Source organism: Lygodium microphyllum, chromosome 26 (genome assembly GCF_053477565.2).
Source record: "Lygodium microphyllum isolate KBCC chromosome 26, Lygodium_microphyllum_v1.1.10, whole genome shotgun sequence".
Taxonomy (NCBI): Eukaryota; Viridiplantae; Streptophyta; class Polypodiopsida; order Schizaeales; family Lygodiaceae; genus Lygodium; species Lygodium microphyllum.
In genome coordinates, this window is record NC_141160.1 from 1,295,516 (window position 1) to 1,305,943 (window position 10,428).

The window sequence follows — 10,428 nt, forward strand, 5'->3', positions numbered from 1 at the left end:
CTAGGAGATCTGTGAGTAGGTGTCCTGAAGTTTTATCCCCCTTTCGGAGCCAACGGAGCCATCAGATTTGGGTTTCGAGCAGCAGAGAAGGAGCTGTAATTTTTATGCACGTTTTGTTCTCCGAAGAAGCTCCAAGAGATCTAATGCCTGGAGATTTCTTCTGAGTAGTGTGAAGATTCCAAGTTCTTTCAATACATATTGTTTCAATTCATTGTGCTTTGTTTTTGTTGTGTTTACTACTTGGGTATTCTCTATCTTCTCTTTCATCTCCTATCTCTACTTCCTTCTACTTCTGATCCTCGGTGGATTCGACCTTTCGACAAAAACCCCTCCAACATTGGTGAACCCAACGTGAAAGGTCGTACAGAAGAAGGAAAGACAAGATGGGAGAATCTTCGAATACATTCTCCAGTGATGTTTTGCAACAGTTGGTGCAAAATATGAATATGCTTATGCAGGTACAACAACAACAACAGGTGATGCAAGCTTCAGCTCAAACAGAAAGTGTTGTGATGAATGCTTTGCAAGCAGTTGAGCATGAGGTGAAGTTATTCAATGGCAGGAATGTATCTATATATGTACATACCTATGCTCAGAAGATGGAATTCTTTAGAGTGACTCAATTTGCATGGAGCCGGTATTTTGTACGTGTTATTGTTCATGAACTGAAAGCACAGATTACTGAATTATACTTGCAGGATGCTGATTAGGTAGCCTTCAAGAAGACACTCAGGGAAGAATTTTATATTGAGGATACCAGTTTGATTACGCGCAAGACTTTTCAGGAGTGGGTTATATATTGCTGGAGGATCAGACTACAGAGACATGTTTGAAAACAGAGTGGAGACATGTCAAGGAAGCTGTTACTTCACTTGTGAAGAAGCATAGAAGAAGAGAAAGATTGCATGTCTCTAGCTTGCCCACTGTTACTACGGGCAAAATAGTTGAAGTATCCAGTAAGCCATGCACTTCTGTGGCTAACCCTATGGCTGTACCTGCTATTGTTCCCTCTGTTAGGGAAGATGTCTTGGATGAATTGGTCAAAGGGATGCGGGATCTTCAATTGAAGATTGCAAAATTGGACGAAAAAGGACAAGAGGAAAGGGGACGGGCAGTAGCCCCTAAGCCTGGAAAAAGATGTATATGGTGTGACAGTTTGTAGCACGAGAGAAAGGATTGTGCTGCCTATCAGGAGGCCTTGGCACAACAGCTTATCTTTTGGAAAGATGGCAAGATCCATGCACAAGAAACGAGATTGCCTCTTGCTTTGAATTTTGGAAAGGGAGGTATGCAGAAGTTGTTGGAAGACTTGGTTGTCCGAATGCTTATGCGGCAGTACATGCTTCTACTTTTGGTCTATAGTTGGATAGAATGCATGGCCAAGTAATGGTTGGTCCAAAGGCTGAAATATGGACACATGCTTTACATGCAGTTGAAAAGAGAAAGGTCACTAATAGTGAAATGTCTCATGCAGGGCAAGACATTCATGGCATAACTGGTTGGAAATCACCAGTAGATGCGTATTCAGTGTATGCATATTTAGCAAAGGTACAAAACACGGATGTACTTGTGGAAGAAAAACGAAAAATAGATGAAGATATTGCACGGACATATAAAAGAATGACAAGAAGAAGTATGGATCAGCCTAAAGCTGCAAATCAGCCACCTCCCGAGCATGTTATGGAAGAGGTCAGTCAGAAGAAAAAATAGGATAACAAACAAGAGGGCAAAAAGAAGGGCAAGCAGCTAGGATATAAGTTGCAATCTGACATTGAGACAGCCATAGATCTTAAGAAGGTTCTTGAAGAACGGGTCTTAAACAGTCGGGTGGAATTTACCTTGGGAGAGGTGCTTGACATTGCCAAGTGAGATGAGATCATTGACATAATTAAAAGGAAGCATTAGTTTCTTGGTGATACCACTAGTGCATTGCTGCAATTTGAAGAGGAAACTGGTTTGTTGGGTATTCGGGCTGAATATGAGCATGAAGTAAGTACATGAGTGTCTATGCAGGATGCTACTAATCAATGGATAGCATGTGGAAAAGAGAAGAAAGTGGTTGAAAATGCATTGTCTTGTAGCAATATGCATGGTGGAGTAAGGCAAATGCAACAATATGGAGAAGAGACTCTAGGATTTATTTCTCGAAGTCACTACACAAGAAATCATTGGGCTAGAGCTACCATTGAAACGTTAGTGAAAATAGGGGAACGTGAAACTCCTTGTGTTGCTTTACTTGACCATGGGTTTGAGATAAATGTCATTGAGTGTGGATTGTATGAAAATAGTGCATGGCCTGTAGACAGTGATCATGGTTGGTGAATGAGGGCTACAAATAATTCTTCAGGGGAGCTCTATGTTGCATGTTCTAATGTAAAAGTGATGATTGGTGATGTACAGGAAGAGCAACACTTCTTTGTGCAAGATAATTCCTCATATGTAGTGATTTTGGGACAACCCTATATTACAAATGTGCGTATGGAAATAAAGGTGCTTGATGATGGTTTTGTTTATGCAAGAGTCAGAAGCAAGGATGGGAGAAAAGTAGTCCAATTTCTTACTGTTTGTGTTAATCATCCTAGAAATCGTGATACGCTTCGAGAGTCTCCTTTGGTTCCAAATGCAAGGGAATTCAAAGACCTGGATTTTCATTAAGCACTGTTGTAATGCGGGGCTACAGTAGTGCTGTTCAGAGGGTATACTCACCTCTTGATGAAATGAAGCATGTATTTACTAGTGGTCATTCTCAATTTATAGCAAACAGTTCATGTTGGTTTAAGCCTATGGAAGCTATGTGTAGGGCTGAACGCATATCTATGAAGCGGGCTATTAAGAAACTGAGAGCATTGGGAATGTTAGCTGAAAATGATGGCATTTCAGGCATCTTTTATGGGCTGAATATTACTGACACTATGGCTGAAATTTCAGCAACTATACATATAGAAAATGAGGCTGAAAAAAGAGTGTTGTCAGTATGTTCTTTGGATGTGTATGATGTTATAGCATTGTTTGCTTAGTAGGAAGGATTACAATGGGCTGAAGCACTTGTGGAGACAAAGTACAGGACAATTGACAAAAAGGTGAAACCAATTGCTTTGCCACTTCCACCAGAGAGTGAGGGTATGTATGAAAAAGTGTCAAGGCAACCAAGCTTACGAGATCCTAAAGATATAGGTCATCAGTTTACAACTAAAACATTACAGGAATTGAAAGTTGGTGCATAAGGGTTTCTTTTGCCTGCTGAGAGAGACTGTTTTATGTAGATGTTGGCTAGACATGGGAAGGCATTTGCATTTCAGCCAAGTGAAATAGGTTGTGTGGATCCAAGTGTTGTCTCTCCTATGGTCATATTTACTGTGCCACATGTACCATGGAACTTGAGGCCTATTCTAGTGCCTAAAGCTTACTTGCCAAAGCTGATGGATTTGCTAAATGAAAAGATTTGCATGAAGATCTTGGAGCCTTATTCAGCCCCGTACTCAAATCGTTGGTTTACTGTGCCCAAAAAGAATGGGGCTTTGAGATTTATTCAAGACATGCAACCGGTCAATAAAGTGACCATAAGAAATGTGGGTGTAAGTCCTGTGGTTGATGAATTTTCATAGGCTTTTGCAGGCATAGCGATCTATTCTTTGGGTGATCTTTACTCGGGTTATGATCAGTTTCAGCTTGCAATTGAAAGTATGGATATCACAATCATGAAGACTCCTTTGGGGTTAGTATGGATGTGTACTCTCCCACAGGGTGCAACAAACTCAGTGGCACACATGACAAATGCTATGAATAGGGTACTCAGGGATTTTATACCACAATTGACTATGCCCTTCTTGGATGATGTTCCAATTAAAGGGTGTATAGTGGATGAAAAGAATGAAGAGATGGATGCTCATGGATGCAGACAGTTTGTTGCAGACCATATTGTGGATTGTGAGAGGATTTTGACACGTCTAGAAGAGGTGCATTTAACTCTTTCTGGACAAAAGTCTGTCTTTGGAGTTGAAGAGGTTTTGATTGTTGGGCATATGTGTGGGCCTTATGGGCGAAGGCCATCACCAGCAAAAATAGATGGGATTGATAGAATGCGAGATGTATGCACGAATGTATCACAGGTGAGTAGATTCTTGGATGCACATGTGTTCTATTTGATATGGATTTCTCACTTTGCACATGTAGCCGATGCTCTTTATCAGCTTCTAAGGAAAGGTCAGAAATTTCATTGGGAAAGGAAGCATTAGAAAGCAATGAAGAAATTGAAGCAACTCTTAAAATTTGTTCCTACGTTGAGAAAGGCTCACTATTCACATGGAAAGCCTATCATTATTACTGTTGATACAAGCCCAATTGGGATTGGATGGGCAATTGGGCAAGATGATGAGGAAGGGCAAAGATGCAATACACTTTGGTGCAAAAGTATTGACTGAACGACAAAGAAGATATCCACAGGTAAAAAGAGAATTATGGGGAATTGTGATAGCCCTTAAATGTGATAAGGAGTATTTTATGGGTGCTCATGTAGTCATTGAGACTGATTGTTTGCCGATATTGGGTACGATTACTAGTTGTGCTACCTCGGACATTGCTATGCTCTGATGGATTGCATACATCAAATCTTTGAACCCTGAATTTTAGCATATTGTAGGAAGAGATAACCCAGTGGCAAACATGTTATCTCGAGCACGCTATGAGAATGAAGATGGGATGATGGATGAGGAGGACGAAGATGACTTTCTTATGGCTGAAAATGATGTTGCAATAGTGAATTTAGCAATGCAAGGTGTTGCTACAGCATTAACAGAAGCCTGGACAACAAAGAGAAGACACTTTAGATGTTTTGCATCTTGTGTAGAAGTGTTTCTGGAAGATAAATATGCAGGAGAGTGACTGAGAATTGGTCAATATCTCAGTACATTAACAAAGAGAGATGAATGGTTAGATGAGGAGTTTAAGAAGATCAAGAGGAAAGCCTATGGATTTTTCTTAAAAGATGGATACTTATGGAAACATGCTAAAAAGAAACAGGGTATGCCATTGCGAGTTTTGGGTGATAGAGCTTCACAAGTAATTGTTATGCAAGAATTTCATGAAAGCTTATGGGCTAGTCATAGAGGTGTTTGGGGTACTTTTACAAAGATCAAAGGAAGATATTGGTGGCAGGGTATGTATAAGGATGTTGCTCACTTTGTGGAAATATGTACAACATGTCAAATGTATTCATATGCAAGACATCGAGATGGATTGCAACCCACATATCCATTGTCTCTTCATTTTAAGTGGGTGGTGGATTTGGTCACAATGCCTATAGGTCTTTGGCAAATGAGGTATCTTGTGCTTGCTCGTGAAGACTTGACTAATCAAGTGGAAGGGAAATGTTTATGTACTAAGACAACAAATGCTGTGTGTACTTTTCTCTTAGAAGAGATCTTTTGTTGATATGGCTGTGTGGGAAAATTTACAGCAGATAGGGGTGAGTTGGATGCAGATGAAGCTCATGATTTCTTTGCACGGTTGGGGATAAAGCTTGCTTTAACTTCAACCTATAACCCTGAAGGAAATGGAAAAAGTGAAAGAGGTCACCCACCTATTGTGAAGGCATTGGCAAAAGCATGTGGAGAGAAGGTAAAAGAGTGGCCACGATTGCTCCCTTATGCTTTGTGGCTGACAGAACAACTCATAGTGTTGTTACAAGATATATGCCTACAGAGTTGATATATGCTCAAAAACCTATCATGCCGGTAGAAGAGATGACAGTCACATGGAGTGTGTTATCTTGGGAGGAGGAGTTGAATTGAGAGGAGTTGTTGGCCTTACGCATTAGACAGTTGGAAAGAAAGTCAGAAGACATAGAGGCAACAACTGCAAAGTTAAGGGCAGCAAGGATACAGAACAAGAAATGGTTTGATAAAAGACATAGTCTGAGACTAAGAACCATACAAGATGGGGATTGAGTATTGGTTTATGATAGCAGTTTAGATAACCAGCATAGTGTCATGCGTAAAGTTTCCAGAAGATGGTTTGGACCCTATGTGGTAAGACATGTGTTTGATAATGCTACTTATGCATTACATGAGCTGGATGGGATAGCCATCAAACTTCCGGTAGCAGGGAAAAGGATCAAATTATTCAAAAGGTGGAAATCTACTACCTATGAGTTGCCAGAATTGGAAGAAAATAATGGTCATGATATAGGAGCTAGCCAGGAAGATATGGAAGATGAAGAAGTAAAGGATATGGTTGTAGAGGATGAGGAGGACTCAGAATTCAGTGACAACTAGGATTTTGGCACATACCGGAGGATGTGCAGGTTCAGAGGGGGTGGATGTCGTGATGCTATGAGGACACAGTGTGAAAAAGTATGGAATGCATCATAATCTGACTTCTTTATTGATCTAGAGAGTCAATGTGATCTGAGCCATTAGTACTAGCGTGAGTTGCATGGATTATCCAAAAATACTAGATTTTTGGAAAATTTTAGCATATTTTTGATATTATTTATTATAAAAATCTAAAAAAGTTAGAAAAAAGCTTCTAGATTAGGATGGTATGCAAAAAGCAAGTTGCTTTTTCAGTTAGTTAGGAGATTTATCATAAAAAAGATAGACGGACGAAATTGCGCGCGTGGCGATCACTGTAAACAAGCTGAAAATTGCAGATTGAAGTGAAAGAAGAAAAACGAGTGATCTGGGAGATCTGTGAACATGTGTCCTAAAGTTTTACCCCCCTTTCGGAGCCAACGGAGCCATCAGATTTGGGTTCCGAGCAATAGAGAAGGAGCTGTAATTTTTATGCACGTTTTGTTCTCCGAAGAAGCTCTAGGAGATCTAATGCCTGGAGATTTCTTCTGAGAGTAGTGCGAAGATTCCAGGTTCTTTCAATACATATTGATTCAATTCATTGTGTTTTGTTTTTGTCGTGTTTACTACTTGGGTATTCTCTATCTTCTCTTTCATCTCCTATCTCTACTTCCTTCTACTTTTGATCCCCGGTGGATTCGACCTTTCGATAAAAACCCCTCCGACAGCGCCTTTCCATCTCTAGAATCACATTCGTCATTTCCATCCTGTCCGCCCTATTTCTTCGAACATTTTTCGTATTCACTTCGTCGTGTTTTGACTGCCACCTCTTTTCATATTAATTTTTATTCCCTGTTTCGGATATGTTTTTTGGTTTTTTTCCATGTGGATGGGTCCTATCTTTGTCAGAATGGCATTTTGATGTGATCAACCTGTCTACACGTTGTTGCGTATATTTTTCCTTTTTTCCACACTTCATTCCAACGGATGATTTTTCCAAAATTAATTTTTGTCTATTTTTGAGTCCCGAAGTCGAGCAGGTTTGCATGTGAATGCTCTCATTTCCGTCTTTCAATGTGCGTGTTGCGTTCGATCCATTGTCCACCATCCCTATGCTTGCTTGCATTCATTCCACGTTCCCGACGTTGCAAGACGTTTATCTTTTTTTTTAATTTCTTATTCTTCATAATTTTATTATTATTATTATTATTATTAACTAATCCCCCCTAACCACCCCTCCCACGTCCCCTCACCCCCCCTCTGCCTCTTCCCTCTTCTCTCTCTCGTTCTTTCTTTCTCTCTCTTTCTCTCTCCCCGGCTCCTCTCTTTCTCTCTCCTCTCCCTGCTTCCTCACCCCCACCAACACCTCCTATCCCTCCTCCTCCTCCTTTCCACTCTCCTCCCCCTCCTCCTCCTTCTCCTCCTCCCCCTTGCCACCTGGCAGCACTGCCTATGAACCCCCGCCTGCTGGGTTCCCCCCTCGCCGCCCGTCGATTTCTTCCTGCTTGCCATTCGCAGCACTTTTGCTGCCAAGATACCCTCTAATTACCTTTTAAAGGAGCTGTTTATAGCTTCCAGAATGGTGTTGAAAGGCATAACTATTGATTGGAGTTTCTACCTTTTGTCAAAGATGGATCAATACTTTGTCACAGCCACAAGGGGTAATGTAACTAATGTTACATTTGGTTCCTACCTTTCTGTCTTCTTTGCATATGTTGCCCCTCCGAAGGAAGTTCCTACCTTGATACATGATCCACTAGAAGCTCCTCCTTCTATTGAACACACTAATGTTGTCATTGAGGATATTGATCTTATCCCTCCTGTGGTAGTTCAGAGGAAACATCTTAAACGAGTGGCTGAATCACCCCAGTTCTTCTAGTCTCCATTCCTGTTTAATCTAGCAGTCAACTGCCGGCTTTCCTCACAACATTGAATCTTTTCAAAGCACATCGTGATGGTACTTTGGAGATTTCCATTCCTTCTGTACAATGCTTGGTAGCTGGAGATGCAATTTCCTTTCTATGTCAAGACATCCAAAGTTCTACTGAGCTCTCATTCACTACCTGTATCTAGCAGTTCTATTCCTCTTGCTATGATGAAGTTCAATAGACCAAAGAAGAGCTGACAAAAGAAAATGATGAGCTAGGTTGTGCGCATGAACGCTTTTCTGATCTTTATACTCAAATGGAGCAACAGACTAAGATCATTGATGCTCAGAAAATGGAAATTTCTAGTTTGCACACTCAGTTGGCTGACACTAAAATCCAAGTGGTTAATGTGACTAAGAAGAGGGATAGGTTGTTGAAGGAATCTCAAGAACTTCAAGCTTTGATAGCTACCCAAACAGAGGAGCTTAAATTAGCAAATACCACCCTAGAATAGAGCAACATCCAAATTCAACAACTTAACGATTAGTTGGTTCAGTCACGTTCTTCTTCACATAGTCCTACTATACATCCAGTTCCTTCTTTGTCCCATGCGGACTTGGGAATTCTTTAAAGATAAGCTACACTATGCACTTTATTCCAGGCTAAAGTGAAAAGGCTTCAGTCCAGGATGGACTTATTATGGTCTTCATTTGAGCAGTTCCAGGAGTTTGTTCCTCCAGATCACTCATTTTTTGTGCACTATTAGCTACAGAAGTCGGCATTCTATATTAAGCTCTCAACGATGGATCTATCTCTTCCAGAGGATTGATGGAGTGGAGCCTAGTCTTCTAATTGACTGAAGTAGTGCGAATGGTCTTTGAAGACTTTACAACTTCGGATACAATGCTGGTATCTTGTATGTATTTGAGAGGTGATCTTTTGATTCCAGATGATGAAGATCTAGCTTGGTATGTTGGGGATGTAGTCTTATAAGCTGCCTTGTACATCAAACATTTAGAGTTGTTGATAGATGAGATGTTTCAGTGTTATTCGTCCAAAGTAGCTGCTTGCCCTAACACTTCATGGCATACAATGATTGATTTTGTGATCTTGAACCAAAGATAGAATAAAGTCTCTATTCATGTGCAAAACATTAACCAAGTGAGAGTGGATCTTTTAGCCTATCTTTCCAAGCAACATCCATTTGATTCATCTTTCTTTGATGCTTATCATCGACTTCTGATTTAGATCCATCTCCTAGCTTATCTTATTATCAACAGATGTCCCATCAATAGGATGTTTATTTTTCCCTTTATAAAATCCAACTCAACAGTAATTTTACCTTTCCTTTTTCACCCTCAGGGTGCCCCTCAAATTTCGATCTTTATTTATTGTTCTTTCATTGAAGATCGTGTCTTTTCTCCTTCTCCATCTTGTCCTTCACCATGTATACATATTCCTTCCACTTTTCCTGCCTATCAATTAATACATTTCTTAACCAATTCGCCTAAATTTTTAGCTAATCCCTCTTTAGCTCATTCCTCCTTTTATGATTTTGGCTACCTCTCTCTTCAACCTCTTTTACCCATTCCCCTTCCATCTCCTACGACTTCTATTCCTTAGCCCCCTCAGTTGGTTAGTGGATATGCAGGGTTTAATTAGAATATTTCTAGAAGAAGAGGATGAAGCTCAATTGATTCTCTTATTGGACCGCAGATTAATTGGCCATTAATTCTAAGGGAGTGGATGATTGCTAGTCAAGCGTATCAAAATTATCTCCATTTTGCTCAACAATATTCACAATCTACAGATCCTTTAGTGAGATTGATGGCTCACTTTGCTTGGTACCTAGCATATATGCATAGGCATTCACATAATGATCCAAAGGCCATTCCAAAGTTATGTATGAATGTAAATGTGAACATTGATTCCCAACAACTGGATGTACTGTATTTTCATACCCTTTGTCTACCTAGCATGTACCTTGTCTTGCTAGAACTGTATGTGTTGCCTTTATTTTTTTAAAAATCCTCCAAAAAAATTTGTAGATGAATCCTTATCCATGGATCGTTTTCGTAATCATCAAGCCTTCAAGAGGGATCATCTTCAATGATACCTCTGGATGTATCTTTCATGATTCATAATGATATATCTCTCTTTTGGAGGTGCCATTCAAATGGTTGTTTTGTGTGTGTGTTGTGTTAATTTCTAAACGTGATGAGTTTGTGGTGCTTGAATATTGGATTTGTTCGAGAGCTATATTTTCAAAT